Source organism: Pseudorca crassidens, unplaced genomic scaffold (assembly GCF_039906515.1).
Source record: "Pseudorca crassidens isolate mPseCra1 unplaced genomic scaffold, mPseCra1.hap1 Scaffold_138, whole genome shotgun sequence".
In the NCBI taxonomy this organism is placed as follows: domain Eukaryota; kingdom Metazoa; phylum Chordata; class Mammalia; order Artiodactyla; family Delphinidae; genus Pseudorca; species Pseudorca crassidens.
Window position 1 is genome coordinate 30,001 of NW_027136065.1, and position 7,500 is coordinate 37,500.

A 7,500-nucleotide genomic window follows, 5' to 3' on the forward strand; every position below is an offset into this window, starting at 1 on the left:
TTCGCGTGCTACCGGATCCCACTCCCACAGGGATAGCTGCTGCACTGCCTTTGGCAGGCCATGGTGGGTGGGGGTGGTGTCTCTTCTTCTGTATCGGTAGAAATGATTTGAAGAGGAGGCAGGATGGGCATAGGTCCACTGCCTCACACCAAGGCCCTTTGGGAGCATTTCAGTGAATCGGGACAGAACATGTTTCTCCGTGCGGGGAGGGAACCGGAATAGGGCACCCCGAAATGGACCGCTTTGGCACACAGATGAGTTCGAATTGAAGGCGCTTCAGAAACGACGGGTGGGCGACGAGGACGCTCTGCCGCTCTGCCTCTCCCTCTTCTTCCTGACCTGAAAGGAGGACCAAGATCTTCCTCGAGAAGAAGCTCAAGCTCAGAGCCCGCCCTTTCGAGTGACTCCTGGCTTGGGCTTCTCCTGCGTGGGGGTCACGGTGCACGCGTTCCTCAGCCGTGGGTCGCTCTCTTCTCGAGCTGTCTTTTGGGGACAGGGGCCTCTCAGGCAAGAACTCAGAAGGATCGTCGAGGGAACGTCGTTTTTCCTCTCCCACGACTGATGAATGCAGACAGACACACAGGAATCTCGCCCCCCGCTTCCACCCCCGCCCCCCACCCCCCACCCCAAGTGAGAGGAGTCGCCGGACATCCTTGGGGTCACACACAGCCAGCCTCCGTGGCTCTTCTATGTTGCCAGGCTCCCTGGCCTTCACTGCCCCCGCACACCCCCCGTGAAGTTGCATCATCGTTCATAGTGTAAATGCTGTGAGAAGATAAGCTTTTCAAAATAAAATTCTCCCTGTCTTTCCTTCCCAAGAACACCATGAACACCTACTGTCATGTGCAGTGCTTATGGACCCACCTGGAGCAGAGGACCCTCTCCGACAGACACCCTCCCCACCCCACCCCACCCCACCCCACCCCACCCCCAGGAACTCACTTGCTCCGAGTCATCGAGGAGAGGGTGTCTGGTTCCGTGTCTTAAATGGGTGGGCCAATGACACGTCATCTCCTAGTAAGCCATCGGGTTCACCGGTTCGGGTTCGGGTTCGGTGGCATGAAGTACATTTACGTCCTCCTTGAGTTTGACTTTGAAAGTCTTGGGGCCCTGAGTAGGCCGCCCCCAAACGTGCCTCCGTGGCATAGAGAAGTTTTGGAATTAGACTGACAACACCACGAGAGGGACGCTCTGACTCTCTTTTACTTCTCCCCTCTGAAATCAGGAAGAAAATCTCTCACGTGAAAGGGGAGGGGGGCGGGAGGTGTAGACACCATGACGAACTGAACCGCCCTCATGTCTCATGAAATGTTCACGAATCATCTAAGTAGGACTGCTCCTAACGAATAGAGGGCATAGATGTTAACGAGATAAGAATGTTTAAGGGGAACTCTCCCCCCAATGATTGTTTTCCATAGGCCGACTTCAAGACTTTCCAACATCTCTGGTCATCTCTAGGCTTAGAGGTTGGCTAAGTGCCATTGGCAGGGTGAAATCTCAGCGAGTGTCTACATCACCTCCACATAAGATAAAATACTGAAATGTTCATGGCTCCACAAGTCTAAGGGTCTCCCTGCTTTGGACCTCTTACGGAGGAGAGACTGAGCATGTTTGGTTCCATGCCTAGATAGATCTTGTGCTTTAGGGAAAGAGTGTACTCGGTAGGAGCCTAGACTTCTACAAAGTATTCCATATTCACACTGTTCACTGTGGTTGGCTTCCTTACTTTCACTGACTGACTGAAGAAAAAAAAAAAAAAAAAACAGACAGTGTCCAAGGACGAGGCATTCCAAAGAAGGAACGGAACGTGTGTGGTCCAAGCTACCTGATGTCGCCATCCTCATGGTAGGAAGAGGACTTTTTTGGGGGAGTGGGGAGGCAAAGTAGAAGATATGCAGATAATGTTTGGGGGAAGGAGAAAGAGATTTTAGTCCTAAAGGTGGTCACTTCTCAATGGAAAAGAAAGAAAACGAGGGACAGGCTAAAAATGGGCACAGACGATTGGAAAAGGTGTGTGAAGAAAATGGTCTTTGGAAAGGAATCGGATCCGTGGTCAGGACTGACTGGATAAGATGAGGATGGATTCAAAGACAGAAATGAGTTTTCGTATCAACGTGAAACAAGTGCAAAAATAGAATTTAGTTGTCTCTCTATGTTAAAAGGACAAGGTTTGGGTTTGGGTTTAGGGTTTGGGTTTTTCTTTCATCAGTCTGCTCTGTCCATCATGAGAGATTAGATTAGATTAGGAAAGGTTTCTTCCTTTATCTTTAAGGAGAGAAGGAAGGAAAGAAAGAAAGAGAGAGAGAGAGAGAGAGAGAGAGAGAGAGAAGGAAGGAAGGAAGGAAGGAAGGAAGGAAGGAAGGAAGAAAGGAAGGAAGGAAGGAAGGAAGGAAGGAAGGAAGGAAGGAAGGAAGGAAGGAAGGAAGGAAGGAAGGAAGGAAAAGGAAGCAAGAAAGAAAAGCTTATGCCTTGTCAAAAGTCATCACTTATTTTCTAGGTTGCCGTTATCAGGTCTCGGAGGACTCACATCAGCTTAGTCCTCTCGAGATTCAAAGAACCAGGTGTGGCTCGGAACTGAAGAAGAAGCTTCTCTCTCTGCCTAGCAAGTCTCTCCTTGGGATGTCGGTGACCTGGCTAGCGAAGCACTGTTTCACAGTGACCTATATCCGATTAAGTGCTTTACAACCTTTTGGATATTTTGGACACACTTGCCCCCCGGTTGAAGGACAGGTGAAGTCCTTTGGACTTAGAACGCACTTTGAGTTAGGATGCAGGAGGAGAGGGCCCTCGAAATAGCCCAAAAATGTGTTCTCTCTCCTGAGAAACGAGAGAGATGAAACTGAGTACGTTTCTTGGAGAGCTTCGATGACACGGGAAGCGTCGTCAAAGAGGAAGGAACAACGTGAAGTCTACTTTGGCTTGTGTCTGTACACCGATGTGTTCTAACTGTTCCAGACATGATGGGATGTTTCTTCCTGGAAGTCTTCTCTGCCCTGGCATAAAGGGTTGTCTGTCGTCGTCAAAATGGAGGCTCACACGAAAGGGACGGAACCCAGTATCAGGGAGGTGTTCTAACCGACGTTCACGCCAAGGCAGCAACAACAGCCTGTTGAAAGGTGGTGGGGGTGGCGGGGCACACGTGGATCGAGTCCATTCTGTCCTGTCAACAGCCGGTCGGGGCTATGGCAGACGGGAGACGGCGGCCCGGCCGGTTGGTTACTCCCTGGCCAACCTCCCCCCTCCCCCACCCCCACACTCCACCTTGCATTCCTTCACCCACCCATGGTGCCTTGAAGATGACCCCAATTGTACATAGACATTGGCGGGAAGATTTCTACAGTCTACCGGCAACGTCTGACCTGTCATGCTTGTAACCCTGGGGGGGGGGGGGGGTGGGGGGTGGGAACTATTTTTCTCTCTGGAAAGAAAACCTCCTCTCTCTGGACCCTCTGAACCCCAGCCACTGGACTTCATTCCACTGCCACTTAGTAGGGGTCATCCAAACATTCTTGTGGCCGTAGGTATGTCTTCCGTGTGGGTTGAAGTCTTCCCTCACTCACTGCAAGCCTGATGTCCTCACCGTGGCACAGAGACTGTTAAAAAAACAAAATGTGTTTGCCACTTGGGGTCTACCTTCCACAGCCTCCCCTGTGATCAGATCACGGCACCCGCTTCGCTGGGCAAATCCTACAATCCTTCACAGAAGCTCTTGCAAACTTTTTGGAACCGTCACTCGTCCAGTCACGCTCGATCATCAGGCAAGGTCGGCAGAACCGATGGAAAGACTGGACTCCAAGTAGAACAAGGATGACTTACACGGGATTGAATGAACTGATGAACAGGATGATAATGTGTATGACTACTTGTGTAAAGTAGGACGGATTGGGGAAGCGGGGGATAACTTAGGGGGTTGGGATGACCATGTACACATGACTGTACATAAAATCGGTAATCAACAAGCAAGCGCCTCCTACTATATAGCACAGGAAACTCTACTCAATACTTTGTAATAAACCTATGAGAGAAAAGAATGTGAAAAAAAAAAAAACCCTACGTAAAATACCTTTATATATATATATATATATATATATATATATATATATATATATATATATACATATATACATATACACACACACACGTATGTGGGTATATGTATATACATGTATGTATGTATATATATGTATATGTATATATGGAGGGGGGGAGAGAGAGAGAGAGAGAGAGACAGAGAGAGACAGAGACAGAGGCAGAGACACTGAGACAGAGAGAGACAGAGAGAAAGAAGAGACAGAGAGACAGAGGGATTAGGACTGATTCTTAAATCTTTTGTTTTCCAGGTACAAGGAAAAACAAAAACAAACCAACAAAACCCAATTTTCTTTTTTCTTTTTTCTTTTTTTTTATTTTTAAAGATGGACCTCCATTTGGTAACTTATACCTCTGTCAGCAGGATGGAATCACTGATCTTTTTCTCCCTACCTTCCTTAATTCAGAAACTCTCAGTGAGGCTTCTTATTTCCTTGGCAACCGAGTTATTTGCATACGTTACTTGGAGGCCAAAATTATGTTTCCATAAAACGGGGATACTCACTTGTGGATATGAAGTTCTGGAGCTACTCGTTTCCCTTAGGGTGTTGTTCTTAACCTGAAAACTGGACTGCATCCCGAAGTTTTTTGAGTTCCCTCCAATATCTGGCTACGACTCTCCCCATGAACGTTTGCCATTTTCTCCCACCCTTTTGACTTGGCCTCACTGAGAACTAAAATGGCCCTTTGCCTGAAGCTCTGCAAACGGAAGCTAGAGAACTTGACGAAACGGCCACAACGGCTCCTATGGAAACAATCCTCGTGCCTGTTTCTTTGAGAGCCACTCCGAAATTTGAACCAAACACCCGACGACATCATCAGAGGTGTTGCAGACTTCTAAAGTTGCTTCGACCCTGACATCTAGAAATCTCCTTCACTCACTCACTCACTCACTCACTCACTCACACACACACACACACACACACACATCCCTACACACACGAGTCACCAGCTCAGCTTTAATATGTTCCAAGGAACTTTCAGAGGAGGGAACTCTTGGGCTCCAGAGTAGGCCGCCCCAAAATCTGCCTCCATGCTCTATTGATTATTTTGAATTCAAGTGACTTAAGAACCGGCCAGCACAAGAGGGACACACTGGCCCGCCTTTCTGTCCTCCTGCGGAGGAAGATCTCAAGTGAAGACATCTGCTTCCATGCATGTCCATGATTCTCAAATGGTGTAGTGGGGTTTCCTGGGTTAGGAAAAGGAGGGGACATCTTTTGCCTGGAAAAAAAGGCCTGTTTCTCACACAACCTCCTCCCATCCCTTACCTCTCTCCCTCCTTCCCTCCCTGCAGTTTGGAGGGGACAGCCTAAGGGTGGGGAAATTGGGGAAAGAAAAAAGACAAAGCCATTCATTAAAGAGAAGCTCGAGGCAAAGTCAAAGGCTCCGACTTGACCGGAGAGCTTTCTGCATTTGAATGGAGCGATTGAACGAGGCCCTGCCGAATGAATCGTCCGGACCTCCCCTCCCCTCCCCCGCTCCTGGCAAAGGTCAGTCCAGGGGACTTAGGAAGGAGCTCTGGAGAAGGAACGGGGGTGGGGGTGGGGGTGGGGGCGGGACCAACAGACAATAGCCGCTGCCTGCCTGCCTGCCTGCCTGCCTGCCGGGCTGAGGCCTGAGGCCTGAGGCCTGAGGCCTGAGGGTCACCACGCTGGCTCTTGCAACACAATCCCTTCCAGGAAACTGCTGTGATGACTGTTTGGCAGTGAAGGATCAACTCTGAACTCTCTTGGCCTATTTCTGCAAAAGGCCCGAGCCTCAGCTACGACAGATTCTCTGGGTTTCTTGGCACAGGGACTGACCCGCACCCTCCCGTCCTGTCAGATCCTCCTTTGTACACACGCCTCCACTCACTGGAAGGGTTCTTTGGCCTCGTCCAGAAAACGAACATACAAAAAGAAACCCACAAACAAGACTGAAATGATGTGTTGGTAGTTATGGGAAAGAAACCTGCTCCTCTCACACACCTGAGGGCAGGAAGCGAAGGCAGGTTCTCGGCCGGAGGGGGACGGGGTGAACCGAGGTCGGTCAGCGCCCCCCTCCCCCCGCTTCTCTCCCGGGTGACGTGGGCCCCCCTTCCCCGCCTCTCTCTGCGCCCCCCATCCCCACCCCGCCCTGGTTCTGATATTTCACTCGGGAAACTTCTCTAGGCCGGCCGAGATGCCAGCTTGCGCTGTCCTGCCGTTTCATGTCCATCTCTATCAGCCATGTCCAAAAGGCACGGGAAATCATGGACAGCAGATAGCGCACCCAGAGTTGTGTGTGTGTGTGTGTGTGTGTGTGTGTGTGTGTGTGTGTGTGTGTGTGTGTGTGTGTGTGTGTGTTTTGCTGGGGTTTCTGTCTGCGTGTGTGTTTGCTTTTGGTTTGGCTTTTTTTTTTTTTTTTCTTCGATAAACTCGCCCCATTTGGGAGTCGGGTGGAACACGGCGGGTGTCTCCTGGCCTGCCGCCCTAACAAACCCCAAAGAGACTCATTTTGGGGTCTCGGCCAGCCAGGTCCCCTTTCTTGGAATTCTGGTTTCATAAATCCGTCTCGTGTCCATGGAATTCTCAGGTCCAGCCATCGACCCTAAGGACGGGGAGGGAAGGTTTTGTCCCGGGGACATCTTCCTTCCTTGCCCGCCTCCTCGGGGTTCCGGACGCTTCGGTATGCTGACGTGCCGTGCCCTCCTCAGCTCCACCCCGACCCCCACCCCAACCCCCCAACCCCCCACCCCCCCGTTTTTGGGAACTCTGTGAACAGGGGTGGTGTTTTTCACAGCCAAACACACTCTCACCGTAAGACCCGGCCCTCGGAGGACTCCTTGCTATGAATGGACCCGAGGTGACGCGGGGAGTCGAACGGCTGAGGTCCACGCAGAAACCTGCACGCGGACCTTGACAGTGGCTGTTTTATTCCTCACTGCCAAGAACTCTCTCGGAGGTGACCGAGACATGTCTTTCAGGAGGTGAATGGACACGTACGTAGCCTGGGGACGAGCCGTAGGTAACATGCTTTCTCGGAAGAGAAAAACCATGGACGGGATGAACAGGTCAGCGGGGTGGTGGTGGATGGTGGATGAATAGGCGGAGGGCAGAGGACGTTTAAGGCAGGGAAACTCTCCAAAGTTAGGATCCTGATGGTATGAAAGCAAACGTTTTGCATAGGGCACTACCTGAGATGGGGTGAATCGAAGGGACCTACCTCTATGGGCCACCACCCCCTCCTCCCCACCATGAAAGCGCCCCAAGCAAGCCTGCTCTTTTTACCCCAGTTGAAGACCCTTGCTAAAGCCAGAAGGCAAAAAATGACCATGAGAAATCTGACCAGCCGTCGCTTGGGACAAGAGTGAGGCCAATGAATCCAGTGAAAAGTTGACAGAGGGGCCTGGGTCCCTCGGCTCGACCCCTTCACGGAGAAGCCAAAGCC